Source organism: Camelus ferus, chromosome 19 (genome assembly GCF_009834535.1).
Source record: "Camelus ferus isolate YT-003-E chromosome 19, BCGSAC_Cfer_1.0, whole genome shotgun sequence".
Classification (NCBI taxonomy): Eukaryota; Metazoa; Chordata; class Mammalia; order Artiodactyla; family Camelidae; genus Camelus; species Camelus ferus.
The window spans coordinates 42660325-42678025 of NC_045714.1; the positions used below are offsets into that span (position 1 = coordinate 42660325).

Consider the following 17701-nt stretch of genomic DNA (forward strand, 5'->3'; position numbering starts at 1 on the left):
TATATAAGTAAAGATTATCCTCCAGGGATAATAGGACAGTAAACTTGAGCTATTTTTTCTAGTAATAGAGACACTACATAATCTACTCTGTCCTTCTACTAAGAACATAAATTCTGCAACCAAACTGTCTAAGTCCATATCCTAGGCTCTGCCATTTGTTAGTTGCATGACCTAGGCAAATCACTGAAATCTCTCTGCCTCAGTTTCCTCATATGTAAAACAAGGATGTTAATCATGTGAGGATTAAATAAATTAGTATATGGAAATAACAAAGTACAGCATCTGGCAAGCAAAAAGTATTTTATAAGGTCAAATATTACTACTGACATTTATACAACAGCCAAGTAGGATTACAGGAAAAATGTGACCACAGCAGTGAGAATAAATGACCTATATGAATTCAAGTGACCTATATGGATTTATGATCCATAATCCCCAACCAAAGTAATCTTAGAACTTTCTTATACTTGGAGCAAAGAAAAAAAAAAAGGAGTATTTCACAAATGCATGATAATCCAAAAGCAGGAGTCTAGCTCAAAATCTGTTCCCACAAAACCTTTTAAAGACAACTCATTCAAAAACAAATAGAGGGGCATTTAATTCAGCTAAACATGCAACTTTTTAAAAAAAATTGAAGTATGGTCAGTTACAATGTGTCAATTTCTCGTATACAGCATAAGGTCTCAGTCATGCATATACGTACATATATTTGTTCTCATACTCTTTTTCATTAAAGGTTATTATAAGATTGAATACAGTTCCCTGTGCTGTACAGAAGAAATTTGTTTTTATGTTTTTATATATAGTGGTTAACATTTGCAAATCTCAAACTCCCAAATTTATCCCTTCCCACCCCCTTTCCCCTAGTAACCGTAAGATTGTTTAGTATGTCTGTGAGTCTGTTTCTGTTTTATAGATGAGTTCATTAGTGTCCTCTTTTTCTTTTGTTTATTTTTTAGATTCCACATGAGTGATATCATATGGTATTTTTCTTTCTCTTTCTGGCTTACTTCACTTAGAATGATGAACTCCAGGTCCACCCATGTTGCTGCAAATGGCATTACTCTATTCTTTTTTATCGCCGAGTAGTATTTCATTGTATAAATATACCACAACTTCTTTATCTAGCCAACTGTCAATGGGCATTTAGGTTGCTTCCATGTTTTGGTTATTGTATATAGTGCTGCTATGAACACTGGGGTGCATGTATCTTTTCGAATTAAAGTTCCCTCCAGATAAATGCCCAGGAGTGGGATTGCTGGATCATATGGTCAGTCTGTTTTTAGTTTTTTGAGGTATTTCCATACTGTTTTCCATAATGGCTGCATCAAACTACATTCCCACCAGCAGTGTAGGAGGGTTCCCTTTTCTCCACACCCTCTCCAGCATTTATCGTTTGTGGACTTTTGAATGACGGCCATTCTGACTGGTGTGGTTTTGGTTTAAATTTCTCTGATAATTAGCAACATTGAGCATTTTTTCATGTGCCTATTGGCCATTTGTATGTCTTCACTGGTTGTTTAGGTCTCCTGCCCATTTTTGGATTGGGTTGTTTGTTTTTTTGTTACTAAGCTGTACGAGCTGTTTATATATTCTGGAAATTAAACCTTTGTTAGCCGCATCATTTGCAAATATTTTCTCCCATTTTGTAGGTTGTTGTTTTGTTTTCCTTATGGTTTTCTTTGCTGGGCAAAAGCTTGTAAGTTTAATTAGGTTCCATTTGTTTATTTTTGCTTTTATTTCTATTATCTGGGTAGACTGCCCTAGGAGAACATTGCTAAGATTTATGTACAGAATGTTTTGTCTATGTTTTCTTCTAGGAGGTTTAGTGTTCTGTCTTATATTTAAGTTTTTAAGCTATTTTGATAAACATGCAACTTTTAAACATTCTTTTCTACATGACACTTTTACTAAACACAGAGAAAAAAGTACTTTGCATAAATGAGTTTTTCAGACACTTCAGTTTACTCACAGTTTTCTTAAAGTTCTTAACCAAAAATTTTTCATTTCATTTTCTTCAAGTTTCTCAGTCTTCTAAAAGTGTAACAATAGTGAAATAATGATTCAGGCAACAATCAGTGAAGGTTAAATTAGGACCATTAGATTAAAGGTGGACAGACCTGGAAATCTGCAGGTTGTCAGAAAGTCACTCCTTGGATTTTGCTGGCCAAATGGGGTAACACAACTCGACAACAAAGGGCTATGTCAACATGAGCCCACTAATTAATCTTAGTATACAAAGTAGGACAATCAAACATTATAGCTTTCTAATGTGAACAGAAGTACAATATACCTCCTATGAATGATAAAAAAATACGAATGATTATAAAAATAGCTGAGCCTCCAAATCTAACTACCCGTTTACAGGTAATATGGAAAAAGAGTGACATATTATCTGACACAAGGACACAATCAGCAAAATCTATTGTATGGGGAAGGGGAATAACCCAGTTTCCTCAGCAAATAAATGGCATTAAAAAGAGGGTGATTTACTATAGATTAAAACAGATTAAAGACATGTATCAAACAAATGCATTAGGTGGAACTTATTTGGACCTGATTCAAAGATTTAACTGTAAAAAGCCATTTTTTGAGAAAAATCAAGGGAAGGGATTCAGTATGAGATAATATTAAGGAATTAGGTTATAGGGAATTTACTGGGTATAATAATGTGCTTTTCTATCCAACAGATAAACACACTAAAATGTTTACAGGTGAAAGGAAAGGTTGTTTGTGATTTTCTTTAAAATACTCTAGGTCAAAAAGAAAATGAGAAGATACATAAAGCAAGAATGACATGAGGACTCATATTATTCTCCCTATTTAAGTGTATGTTTGAAATTTTCCATAATAAAAACATTTTAAGGGTAAAGGAGAGATGGGAATTCATAACTGAATCTAAGTTTGGCCACCATCCATGAGGCGTGAAAAACTGCAGAAAGCCTTTATGTAAAACAAACACAAAAAAAGCTGACAGTAGTGGCCTCTGAAGACTGTATATGAGATACTTTGGCCAGATTTCTTTTGTCAGCAGAAATTCTCTCTACAACATTCCCATGGAGGTGTGCTTTCCATTAGGCAATGTTCTAGCACCAAGGCGTAAACAAGATGTCTTGATACTAAACTGAACTTTTCCAGCCTCCTTACCCTGAGAAAAGTTATTCAAGGAAACTGACTACCAAAATATACATATATGTATTTTTAATGGGGTATGTATAATTCTAAGTCTTTAGCAGTTTGTTTATACTTTTCAGTTTTTCCAATAGTCATATAAATATTTTTATACAAGCTGAAGAAATACTCTTTAGTATTAAAAAAGAAAAACAAAACACTGGGGCTAAAAATAAGTTTATTTAAACTTCCCTTCTTCCAGTCCCTTCTCCATTCCCATTGTTCCTAACATAGTTTACGATATGCTATTATCACCTTATACTTGGTATCAGAGTAGTTAAAATTAACTGATTATACTACAGATTTGCAGGTCAAATTTATCACTTGTTTGCTTCCAAAACTTAAAAGCTTAATAGTTATCCTTATCCCTTCTCTAAATCCTACTGCATTTAGAGAAGACAGTACTGTTCAAAAGTCATAACCACTAATCTAATAAAGAGGTTCAGTAATTATAGGCACCAAGGCCATGCAAAGGATAATTCTCTTTCATCTGGAGCCATGTTTTGTACCGATTTTTGTTAGGTAAAGGAAAACAGTGAATCCAGAAAACTGCACCTGATCAGCTTTAACAATATTTTCCCAACAGTAGTCTGCCAAATAGTTTGAACAACTCTCATACCAGGCTATCATCATCTTTCTATGATTCCTTTTGGGCTTTACTTATCTATTGAACTTGGTTTGGTCCATAATGGTGGTGAAAGGAGACTATAAAAACAAATAACAATAAATGATACCTAAAGGTAAGGACGAATATAGCTTTAAAATAACAGTTGACCCTTGAACCACGTGGGGGTGAGGGGTACCAACGCCGCAGATGCAATCAAAAATCCACATGTAACTTTACAGTCAACCCTGCATATTCGAGGTTCTGCACCCATGGATCACACAGTACTTTAGCAAGTATTTAGTGGGGGAAAAAAAAATCCGTGGGCCCATGCAGTTCAAACCCGTGTTGTTCAAGGGTCAAACGTAACTGAAAATAAGCTATAAGATAAAGTACCTTTGGTTCTAGGGACAGCTGATGAGGGAAATCTATTTCTGCATTGATTTCTACTCCCCTGAGAATAGAAATAAGGGACAACATTACATTATTGCTAGCAAGGTAGAAATTAATTAGCTCTGCTCCCTTTCTGTTAATATTCTGAGCAAAGGTTACTTCCTTATTTAATATAGAAGTAGTTGTACTTATCCACTCTGAGATAGATGGTTTTCAGATATTAGAGTCCTCCTACTGACAGAACTTAGTGTCTAAACATTTAGTTAGGCTTGCCTGTCTAACATGCACTGTTAATAACAACTGAGAAACTAGAATGCAGCAACTAACATTTATTACACTATTTTTCTTAATCATCATAATAATTTTACGAGATAGGTACTTCTGTAATTTCCATTGTATAGATGAAGAAACCAAAGCACAGGTTGTTATGTAACTTGTCAAAGAAAACAGAACCAGTAAGTAATGGAACAATATCATCCTCATCATTCCTCTAAGTTTTTTAGGGATAAACAGAAAAAAAAAGTTATTGGTAACTTATTCCAAAATCCATTAGTGTCATTAAATCTTGTGAAGTTTTAATTTAATTATTTGTTGAGCTTCGACTGTGTGCTAGACATTATGCTACTTACAAAAAGACACCAAAAGAAGTAGAAAACAGCTATTCCCTCTCAAAACCTTATTGTCAAAGTTGGAGACAAAATATACATAAAAAACTAGAATAGAAAAATGTGTCTTTCCCAATGAAAGAGCTACTTCATAAATTCATCCATGGCCAGGCCTCACTCTTCATCCCAGTGCATTTTTTAGATTCATCCCAGTTGACTATGAAAAACCAGAGACAATATTCCCATAAACTGGGGATGGAGGGAGGGTTGTGTGTGTGCAGCAGCAGTGTGGATTTCTAGGGAATAAAAATCACTCAATAATCTCAATTCAATTCTAACCACAAAAAAAAAAAAAAAAGCCCATATCTAAACATAATTAAAAAGACCATGGCAGCAAGGCATGGGGGTATGGTTCAGTGGTAGAGCACGTGTTTGGCAAACACAAGGTCCTGGGTTCAATACCCAGTACCTCCATTTAAAAAAAAAAATCATAGCGATCCAAATATGAATAAAAGACTCTACCTACTGTTAAGATATCATAGACAGACCTGCTAACAAATGGCATTTGGTGTGGGTGCCAACAGAACTAAAGAAGAGTTTCAGGTACAGTGGGAGCATAAATAAAGGAGACAGCAACTACAAGGGGAAGCCCTGATAAGATGACTCCTAGGTAATTACCTCTCCTCCCCACAAAAATAAAATAATTAAATAATACAGTAAAAAAAAAAAATTAAGATGACTCCTAGGGATGCTATAAGAAGAAAAGTAAGATCTGGAAACGTGAAATTTTATAACTGAGAATAGTAAAATTAAGTTCCTAGTCTATGATAGGTCCTGAATATTCTATATGCACAAATATGATGACTTGCCTCTCCAAAAAACCTACCCCTAATGTAACAGTAATCTCAATGTCAATATTTAATGTCCACCTCAGCTTCTACTGATCTACAATAATGTCCAGCAGTAACTCAAAAATTACAAGGTACACAAAAAAACAAAGGGGTTACGACAGGAAGACAAAGCAATCAAAAGATCCAGACTGAGAGATGACCCAGATGTTGAAACTATCAAATAAGGAATTTAAAATAACAATGCTTAACATGTTCAGGAATTCAGTAGACAATATGCATGAACAGATAGTAAATTTCAACAGAAAGCTACAATATGCAAGAAAGAGTCAAACAGAAATGTTATCTTTTTTTCTAAAGGTAACAGAGATGAAAAGTTCCTTTTATAGGCTCACCAGAACACTCAATATAATCAAGGAAGGAATCTTTTAACTTGAAGACAGATCACTAGAAATCAACCAAACTGAATCACCCCTCACAAAGAGAGAGGGGGGAAAAGCGGAGTGGTGGAAAGGACACAAGAGAAAGAACATTCAAGAGCTTTGGGGATGGAAAACAAAGCAGAAATAATATTTGAAGGAAAAATGACCTGGTATTTTCTGAAAATAAAGTCATCAAACCACAGATCCAAGAAGCTCAGAGAATCCTACAGAATAAATATAAACAAGTAAGCAAACAGATAAACACAATAAAGAACACATACCTGGACACTTCATACTTAAACTGCCAAAAATCAAAGTTAAAGAGAAAATCTTAAATACAGCTGGAAGCAACAGACATTACCTTCTGAGGAAAAAAAAAATTCAGCACACTAGTTGCAATCCAGAAGATAATGAAGTGACATCTTTTAAATACTGAAAGCGGGGTTAAAAAAAGACTTCATGACCCAGAATTCTATAGTCAGCAAAAACATCTTTCAAAAATGAAGGCAAAATAATGGCTCTTCAGACAAACAAAACGTGAGATAACTCAATGTCAGCACACCTGCCCTACAAGAAATGCTAAAGGAAGTTCTTCAAGTAAAAGGCGTATGATGCCAGACAAAAATGAGGATCCACACAAAAAAGTTAACAACTCCAGAAATGATCAAAATGGAAGTAAATATTAAGACCTTCTCCCACATTTTTAATTGCTTCAAAATACAAGTGTATGGTGGAGTTTATAAAGTATATAAAAGTAAAATATATGACAGCAATATTACACAGGATAGAAGGGAAAAACTAGAAGTATACTGTGTTGTTAGCAACTTAAACTGCATGTAAAATGTGAAATAGTATAATATTTTGTGAAGGTAGACTGTGATGTATATTGTAAAACCTCGGACTATCACTAAAAATTTTTAAAGAGGTATAACTAATACATCCATAATGGAGATAAAATAAAGGCTTAAAAATCCTCAATCTAGAAGCAATAAAGAGGAAAGGGGGAACAGATTAGATGGGACAAATAGAAATCAACTAGTAAGATGACAGATTTAAATCGAACCATATCAGTAATTATGTTAAATGTAAATCTAAACATTCCAATTAAAAGGCAGAGACTACCACAAGTTATATAACAAGTTATATATGTTCTATAAGAAATCCACTTTCAAGACAGGTTAAAAATGATAGAAAATAAAATTTCCAATGAAACGATGGAAGAAGATACACCATGCAAATATTAACCAAAAGCAAGCCAGAGGCAACATTAGTATCAGATAATGTAAACTTTACTAGAAACAATATTAAAATAGTCACTCAGATAATGACAAAGGAGCTAATTCATCAAAAAGATATAATAATCCTTAATATGTATGCACCTGACAACAGAGCATCAAAGCACATGAAGCAAAAACAGAACTCAAAAGAGAAATATATAAAACATATGTGCTATAATTAATATATAGTATATAATTATATATATTGTAGTTAGAGACAAAACACTCTTCTTTCAGTAATCCATAAAATAAGTAGACAAAGAACTCTAAGGATATAGAAGATATGAATACCACTACCAACCAACTTGACCTAGTAACATTTACAGAACACTCCACCCTACAAAGGCAGAATGTATATACTTTTTAAGTGCACAGGGACATTCACCAATAAAGCCTATACTCTTGGCCATAAGACAAATCCCAACAAATTTTTTAAAAACTGAAATTATACCAAGGTATATTGTCTGCCATAAAGTAACTAAATTGAAATCAAGAAGGTATCTGGAAAACCCAAAAATCTTGGAAATAAAACATGCTTCTAAACAACACTGGGTCAAAAAGAAAGCAACAAGGGAAATCAGAAAATATTTTCAATTGAATGAACATCAAAATACAACATATGAAAATTTATGGAGAACAGCTTATGCAGTGCTTAAAGAAAAGTTTACAGCATTAAAAGTTTATTAAAAAAGAAAAAAAGGGCTCACTTGAATTAAACTTCCACCATAAGAAATTAAAAGGGAGATTAAATTAAATCCAAAACAAGTAGAATGAAACAAATCATAACGATACGAACAAAAATCAATGAAGTTGAGAACAGAAAAATGAGAGAAAAATTAATGAAACTAAAAGCCAATTCTTTGAAAAAGATCAATAAAACTGATAAACCTTTAGCCAAAATGATGAAGAAAAAAAGAGAAAAGACATAAATTACCAACAGAAGGACTCAAAAAGGCATCTCTAGGAATCCTACACACATAAAAGGATAATAATATGAAATTCATGCCTGTAAATTTGGACAACTTAGATGAACTGGATGAGTTCCTGAAAAGATATAAATTAGCCAAGCTCATTTAAGAAGAAATAAAAAACCTAAACAGCCCTTCATCTATTAAAGATGGTGAATTTGTAGTTAAAAACCTTCCAACAAAGAAAACTCCATGCCCAGCTTCAATAGCGAATTTTACCAAACATTTAAGGAAGAAATTACAGGCATACCTCATTTTATTGTACTTCGCTTTATTGTGCTTTACAGATACTGCATTTTTTTTACAAATTTAAGGTTTGTGGTAACCCTGTGTTGTCAAATGACAGTCAGTATTAAAAAAAAAAATTAAAAAAAAAAAACATAGGTCAAAGATAAAGATCAAAACAAAGACAATAAAATCCTTAAAAAAGTACTAGCAAACTGAATATAGCAATATATAAAAAAGATAATACATCAAGACCAAGTGGGATTTATCTTGGGTATGAAAGAGGGATTCAACATTCAAAAATCAATTCATGTAATTCACTGTATCAACAGATTAAAGAAAAAACCCATATGATCATGTCAATAGATACATAAAAAGTATCTAACAAAATCCAATGTCCATTTATAGTGAAAATTCTCAGGAAACTAGGAATAAAAGGGAACTTCTTCAACCTGCTAAAAAAGCGTTGGTGAAAAACTTACCTTAATAGGACTGTATAATTTCCCCCTAAATTCAGAACAAGGCAAGGATGTCTAATCTCATCACCTCACTTTAACATCATACCGGTGTCCTTACCAGTGCAATAAGACAAGAAATAGAAGACATATAGATTAAACAGGAAGAAAAAAAATTGTCTTTATTTGAACTCAACATAACTGTCAATATAGAAAATCTCAAAGAATCTACAATAAAGCTTCTAGAATCAGTAAAATAGTTTAATAAGATTATAGGATATAAAATCAATATACAAAAGCCAACTATTTTTTAATATACTAGCAAGGAACAACAGTAAATTAACATTTTTAAAGTACATTTACAATAGTATTCCACAACATAAACACTTAGAAATAAATCTTAAAACCCTGTAACTGCTATAAACCAGCTTTAACCTGACCAGTCTCTTCCTCTATACAGAAAAGCTATGGGAAAGCCTAAAATAGCCTAAAGCTTCAGAATAAGCCAACTTATTTTCTTCTCAACCAGCTCTCTGGAAGGTTTTGCCATGAGTCAGCTTTCCTTCCAGTAGATGGTCCCTTCTCTCATATTTTCCCTTGAAAGTGGTTCATCCTGAGAATTCATGCTGTAAGGATGGTTATCTTGGAACTAGTAAAGTGAAAAATGGAATGCAGTCCCAGAAAATTTTAAACTTGCAAAAGCCAAGTTAAGAGTTTTCCCTCTGGTGAACTGATTAGCCCAGAAACTGACAAGCTTTAATAGTCACTAAAATCCCCAGATGACATACAAAACTATGTAAAAACTTGTCTTATCACTAAGCCTTCCACATGATCCTCGCCTCTATTAGTAAGGCAGTATTAGGCACTTGTGTATTTCAAGATATGAGCCTACTCCTAACACATCCCAGACACATTTAATTCAACCACAGGTGAGCCTCTAACCTAAGGGTAGCCAATGCCTAAACAGGCCAACAATTGAGGATACGCCATTTCTGGGGTGGAAAAAAATCCTGCTGGACAAAGTCGATTTTCCCTCAGAAATCTGAAATAGAAGGTACCAAAAGAGTAAGGCAGAAGCAACAGGAGTAGAAGCTGAGAGGCCATGAGTTTGAGAGAAACTGGAGAAGCCAGAAAGGGCCTTGGACATGAAAAAGTTAAGAGAGAACATAATTATGTGAGTAAGTAGAAGCTAAAAAGCAGAGGAGAGCAATAAGGTAGGATGGAGAAAGGAGTGGGTGGGAAAAAAAAGGGTGGAGTGGACCAACTGAGAATTCTGTAAATGGCCAAGACGGAGTAAAGACCATCCAAGAATGTCTGCTGCGAAAGGCCCTGGAGCAACCCTGGATTCAGCAGGGTGACTGTACTTGTCATCCCCTGCCAGGATAGTGCTGCACAACAACAAACCACAGAATTTCGCTGGCATCTGGGTTGTGCAGGCTGTGCTTTAAGCTGCAGGTCTGCTGGGGTGGCCCAGCTCTAAGGTTCCCTTCTAAGGCCCACAGTAACGAGGTTGCAGCTACTCAGGGTGCTTCTCATGGTGATGGCAGAGGCACTAGAGGACGAGCCCATCAGCACAGGCACACTGCAGCCCTCTGCTTTCATCATGTCCACTCATATCCCATTGGCCCAAACCCTACATCAAGGGGTAAGGACAGAATTCCATCCACCATGAGGTTACGGCAAGGGTATGAACGTAAAATACTACTACAGAAGAGTGAAGAACTGGGGCCAAAGATTCAAAGACACACTGCACTGGGAGCATCCGCTCCCCAATGTAGTGTTACCTTTGGATCCTATTTCTTCCTTCTCCTCTTAAGAAGATATCATCTGAATTATTTTGTAGAAATATTTCTAATTTAAAGGGGGGAGGGTCTTAAGAAAGCCAGGAGACATGTCTAGAAAACATGGTAGCAAATGCTCAAGGATTTTCACAGATGGAAGGTGCCAATAAAACATACTACTCTATCAAATTACACTGAATTTCAAATCAGCCTGTTGTGGATCCAACTGTCATAGGTTCCCTTTATCCAAAGCAGTTCAGCGCTATCAGCACCCTTGTGGTTAAAAAATACTTTTCAATAATAGTATTATCTACCTAGTTTGAAAAAAAGGAAAAAAATCATGGATCACCCCCCTCCCAAAAGGTGTTCAGAGCCAAATCTAAGAGTCGAATGAAATAGCAGAAAACAAATAGAAAAATGTGGAAAGTTAAAACATTTAATTTGTTGAAAGTATAAGAAATACCGTTTACTAAACAGAGAGCTTTGTTAAGAAAGCTACAAAAGGACCAAAATGGAGTCACTTGGGCTGAGCCCAGGTCACCAAACAGAGACTTAATACTTAATTTATAGTTTCAACCTCTCCCAGGAATAGAATCTTAAACCAGTCAATCCGGAACTACCTGGTCAGCACTAGTGAGGTAATCAGCTTGATGGACCCCTGCACTCCCCTAAAGGAAGGTGATCTTGCCACAAACAATATACTCTTTGCCAGTAACTTCCTTGTCCCACCCTCTTTTGCATGTAAGTCTTTCATTTTGTACAGCTCTTTAGAGCTAATTTCTGTCTGCTGGATGGGATGCTGCACAATTCATGAATCATCAAATAAAGCCAGTAAGATCTTTAAAATTCACTCAGTTTTTTTTAAAAACAGATTTGAAAGAGGTTTCTTCAAAAGTAAGTAAAATTCTAGGTACACTTTTAAACTATGACCCATTTCAAACAATGAACTTACTCCTTGTTAAAAGAATTAACAATGACTTAGTAATATCTGTTAAAGGAAACTCATTCCTCAGTAAACAGCCAAGCAAGTCAAAGACAACATAAGTATTACATTAATATAAACAGAAATTAGAGCCACAATGCATTCTACCTTTGAATGCTGTTCAAAGATTTTTAAATGCTTACTTCTGACCCAGACCACCCTGCCAAAATCAAACTCATGGTCAACCAGCCTACAGCTAAGCGAAGGAACAAAAGGGCAATGGAACTACACTGGCATTAACAGGGATGCAACGTGAAAACACTTGGGCATGCCATGACTTCCCAAAGTCCCCTGCTTCACATTAAGCTGGGTCTAATATGATGTGAGCTAACAAATCTCATTCAACTCTGCATTGAGTTCTCTTAATAGTTTAGAAGTTTAAAGTTCTAATTCTGAAAAGAGGTCTTACTTATAGCAACTCTGGAACACACACCATTACAGTAAACACTATTACACTGAAAACCAGATTTCCAGTTCCTAGGTACCTATGACAAGCCTCTTCTGCCACCACAGAATCCCAATGCTGATTAAAACAGAAGCAGACCTACAACATTCATCCTAAAAAGATTCCAACAAAACTAAGAGGTGACTGTCAAAAAGCACGTCTTTAAGAGAAAAACCCCCACCTCTCCATCCTCTCTGTGCCCATCACAACAGAAAATTCAAAATAAAATCCTTCTACAGAAAATAACTTTCTGCCCCTAAAGAGGAAGAAGGTTAAGGTGATCTGATTTAGAAACAGCTCTCTGGTATTCAAATGTTTTGATAAGGAGAATGCCAAGGCTGTTTAACTCTGGCTAATAAAAGAAAAGGGTTAAATGGCAGGACAGGGATATGGTTTGCTCAGCACTGGAACAGATTATTACGAGTTATAAAAGTTATCAAATCACCTTCCTGGCCCTGACACAGTTTAGATTCTTTCCTTCTTAGTCCCTGTTTTCATCTCTATCAACTGATGAGATACCACAGTCTTTACAGTTTTAGACACACCACCAAAGGCTCGGGGTTCGAGTGTGCAGACAGACACTGGAAAATCAAAGACGGTACTCCAGGAGCAAGCCCGGCCCCCACAGGGGTCACAGCAGACTTGGTCTACGGAGTCTGCCCCCTGCTTATCTTGGCGCTGTTCTGACCCCTGCATTTCTCGGGTGACAACCCTCACACAGCCAACAATGTTAAAGCAGGTTCTGAAACATGGGTGTTATAAACTGAACTGTGTCCTCTCTTGCCCCAAAATTCATTATGTTGAAGCCCTCACCCCTAGCACCTCAGAATGTGACGGTGTTTAGAGATAAGGCCTCTACAGAGGCAATTAAGTTAAAATGGGGTCTCTGGAGTGGGCCCTGATCCAATATGGCCGGTGTCCTTTTAAGAAGAGATCAGGACACAGACAACACAGAGAAAAGACTACATGAGGACATGGTGAGAAAGACTGCGAGCCAAAGAAAGAGGCTTCAGAAGAAATCAAACCTGCCACCTTGATCTTGGACTTCTAGCCTCCAGAATTGTGATAATATAAATTTCTGTGTAAGCGACCCAGTCGGTGGTATTTTGTTATGGGGGCCCCAGCAAACTGATACATCAGGGAATACATTTTACTACAAAATCCCACGATTAAGGAGCGATGCTGCATCAAAATCCATCCTTAGGGAATTTTTGATGGCTTAATGGGACACTGAAAGTCATCTCAATTATTGAAAAAAATACCACATTCATAATAAGCACCTCTGAAGTTTTACCTAAACCTCATAAGTCTTCCAACACATCAGCAGTAAAGCACTGCAGAGGGTTTTTTCATTGGCTACAGCAATCTCGAAATTTCACTTCCATTCTCTGCCTTCTTTGTGATGATGCATTTACAACGGTTCGCTAGAGTGGTCATCTCTGATGGCTGAGGTCTTAGGCGAACTTGCACACCAAGGTTTTCCTCAAAATTCCTTCCCAAGGTGATATTTGTGGCATTCTTACACTTCTTAATCAATCTAAAATCAAAGTTATCACCAATGCAGATCTCTGAAGACACCATGCTGCTTCAGACCTCTACACTTTGACACATGCTATCACCTTTTGACCATCTGGAAAAATTATAATCCTTTGATAATCAGAAGACATTTCACCTTCTCTAGAAAGTCTTTCAAAAACCATTTCGCCCCTGAAAGTTGACCAATTCTTCATTTTAATGATGTGTATTATGTGTAATTACATGTATGTCCATCTCCTTCATTAGACCAAAAGATGGTAGGAACTTATTCATCCTTGAGTCCCAGGCCCTGGCAAAGCACCTGTGTAGGTACTTATAAATGGGTACTGAATAAACAAATGCCACCAATAAACTCCTGCCAACTCTCAGCGGCATAAATCACATGTGACTATTTTGGGTATCTTCCTAACAATGTGACCAGTAACCAGTGCTCCCTAGTAATCTGTGTGTATCTCTCAATTATGAAGTTGAGTAAAAGAAGCCAGATATAAAACAGTATATTTTGTATTACTCCTTTTAAATAACATTCATCAACAGGTAAAGCTTATCTTTGGTGACAAAGGCCAGAACAGTGCTACGGAGGGCTTGGGGAGAAATAATGGATATAACCAGAGAAGAGGCACAAGAGAACCTTCTGGGGTGCTGGAAATGTTCTCTCTTGATCTAAAGATATACACAGGTATATACACATGCAAAAACCCATTAGGCAGTATACTTGATATGTGCACACATTATCGAATGCATATTATACTTCAAAAACCCAATTTCTATGTATGGTCCTCACCTACCATCCATTCAAAAAAAGTCAGTGCTCAATAAAGTTTTGTGGCTGAATGCTTAAATACCTTCTCAATAACAGCAATCAACTATTTTCATATAACAGAAGAAAAACCTCACCAACTGCAGTCAAAGTCGTGCGTTGGAGCTAGGCTATAGGGAACACCATCGTCCCCTCACACAGGTATGAAACTCTGCCCAGAGTTGCAGTGTGCCTGCAGGTGCTACATGGGTAGCAATTTTTCCCTCCTATTACTGGCCTAAAGTTTAATCCCTAGGTGTCCAGCCCTACTGTTGAGGCACAGGATCCCAGTGGCATTTCAGGACACTAGGGAAAAAGGGGATTTTACAACTGGAAGCTCTTTCTACTACATAATTAAGAATCTAAACACATTGGCAGTAATATCAGTAGGAAGCCTCTGTCCATCTCTCTAGCGATTTTCACTTAATTATTGTGCAACTGTTTACCTACCAGACAAACTCCTACTCATCCTTTGAAACCCAACTCAAATGTTAACTCTTCTGGGAAGTTCTTCCTAACCTCCCATACTCCTTTATGTTCCTTTTACTGTTCTACTTACTTTGTTTCACTACAGTCTAAATATTGGTCATGTCTATTTCCCCTACTAGACTGTGATAACATTTGTCACCCTGGCACCGACTGCATGACAGGGCAATTAGGAAGCATGCAAATGTCTGCTGAACTAACTTGAAATATGACTACCACTTAACAAGACTTACCATTTAAATGTCCAACTGTGGAGTTCTAAAATTAGTGGTATTTCCCAGATAAGGCACAGTCTGTACTTAAGAAGAGGGAGTGAAAAAACTATAAATATTCTCTAGGACAATGTTATTTTTAGTATTGTGGTCACCAGCCTCTCAGAGTAGCAACCTGGAAACTAAGCTTAAATGAAGATCATGGGATGTGCCAGGTAGGCAATACTCAAGAGAAGTATGGTGCAGCAGACATGGTCCCAGAAGCAGTGGGTTCACTACTTCAAGGCAGGGTCTCTAAGGCCCTGCGTTTATATCATATGTAAGAACAAGTAACTGTGTGACTCTGAACAAGTTTTTTTAACCTCCCTGTGCCTCAGTTTCCTCATCAGTAAAATAGGGTGGGAGGTACAAACATAACCTACAACCTCACAACTTTAAAGAATTAAATGAGAGAATATAAAATGTTTAGTACCTAGCATATAGCAAGCACTCCACAAATTTCTGCTCTAATTATCCTGCTGCTCTGGGATGGGATGTCCTCAGTTTTATTTGGTCCTATCATATTCCTGCCCTGCCTGGCACTGGGGTCAAAAGTAAGTAAGTGCAGTCTATTCTCTGGGCCTTCCCACCACTCACGTCCACGTTGCACAGCTGATTCCCCCTAGCTATGGGCAGGGCCTCCCTTTGACCATCCACACACCCCAGGAAAGCACAGCCACACCTCATTCCTCAGACCCTCTCCTCTTCCGTTCTCCTAATGAAAACTTAGCAGTTTACTACTTCATTTCTTCATTGCCCTTTTAACAGACTAATGACAGCAAATTAATTAAAAACGCAGATCCCTACAGTCATTCCCTCCAGTATTCTTGTGGATAAACCCAGTTAAATAACGAGGATTTCAAAAATTTCAGGCTGTACTATCTAATGTTAGATCAGTCTTCCCTCTCTCCACCTCCCCTCTTCCTTTCTTTCTTTCTTCCTTCCTTCCTTTCTTCCTCTTTCTTTCTTTCTTCCTTCCTTCCTTTCTTTTTTTCTTTGTTTCTGTGGGGGCAGGGGTGTGTGTGTTGGTACTACAATCACAGAATGAAGATGCCCATTTCACCTTCCTTAGGAGGCAAGCCCTTCGGCTGCCACCACAGCAGTTTTACCTGTGGGCTTCAAAAGCTCACTGCAGCCCTCCCCTGCCATCAGCTCTCCAGCCTTCATCCCGTATCAAGAAGTAAAACGACCAGCTTGTGTAAGTTCAAGGGCACTTATTAAAACAAAGTCGAATGACAGTGAGCGCAGGGGTTCCAGGTTAGGACTCTGCTGCCTCTTTCTTCTCAGATTCCTGGCGGGATGTGGGTGGTCTGAGACCAGCTATGCCCTCGGCACTGCTCTTCTGGCTGGCTGGCATGCTTTTGACAGTCAGTGGGTCACAACCAGCATTTCATTTTAAAATTTTTAAAAAAATGGAATAAAAACAACGGAATTTTGTATTACGTGAATTATCTCAATAAAATTATTTTTTTAAAGAATACAGAATAAAAAAAGAGTGCATCACAAGAAGTAAGAGTAAGTATTGAATATTAAAACCTTTAAAATATATATGTATGTATACTGGGTACAATACAGTGTCATTACTGTGAGTCACGGTCACGACAAGCTATGAAACCCTGGTTTCAGCAGGCGGACGCGAGCCCCAGGTGCCTGTGCTGTGGGGAGGAGAGAGCGCAAGCACCCACAGGCCTGCTCTGTGTCTAGACGTTAGAATTCCCCCAGCTTAAGTTAAAACGTGGGTTCTCAATGTGGCAATATCACCCCAAGGGGGCAAAAACTGGTTCTTGGGGGTTAAAATATCTTACTCGTTTACATATTAAGCAAACACACAGTACATAAACAGATACACTATATATTTGTGGTATTAAGTTTTCATGGGTAGGAGTGTGATAACACACACAAAAAAACAAAACAAATGAAAAACAGCTGCGGGTGTGGGGAGGGTATAGCTCAATGGTAGAGTGTGTGCTTAGCATGCACAAGGTCCTGGCTTTGATCCCCAGTACCTCCATCAAAAAAAGTTTTAAAAAGTAAATAAATAAAAATAAACCCTAACTACCTAACCCTAACCCCCCTCAAAAGACAATGTAAAATAATTTTTTTTTTAAACTGCCCAAAAGCTCCTTAGGGGAACAACAATGAAAAAACAAAAGTTGAGCAACATTTCATGAAGCCTAACTTCCAAGACTCCACGTTCAGCCACAAACGGTGCTGTCAGCACCATTTGGTTCACCTATTTCCCAGAAAGTGGGTATGTGTAGGGGCAGGGGGAAAGGGGGAGGGGTGTTAGGGAGGGAGGGGCTGGTAAGGGATAGGAGTCTAGTGCTCCTAATCCCCTGGTCAAATACTATCTCATTCTCAACCCCCATCCACTGTTCAAACCAGTGTGCAGGTTTATATGAAAAGATACTGAATTCGGTTTTTCATGTTTGATATGCAAGTAAATATGCAGA

The 17701-nt window shown here is 37.1% G+C and overlaps 1 protein-coding gene and 1 non-coding gene across 3 annotated transcripts in view; one reads left to right on the plus strand and one right to left on the minus strand.

The window, feature by feature from the left end:
• The window catches only part of CHD6 (chromodomain helicase DNA binding protein 6), a 161315-nt gene that overhangs the window by 129499 nt on the left and 14115 nt on the right, over positions 1 to 17701 (minus strand). The window lies entirely within an intron of this gene.
• TRNAA-GGC lies at positions 5176 to 5247 on the plus strand. The gene has a single exon. It is a non-coding gene; the product is annotated as a tRNA-Ala (tRNA).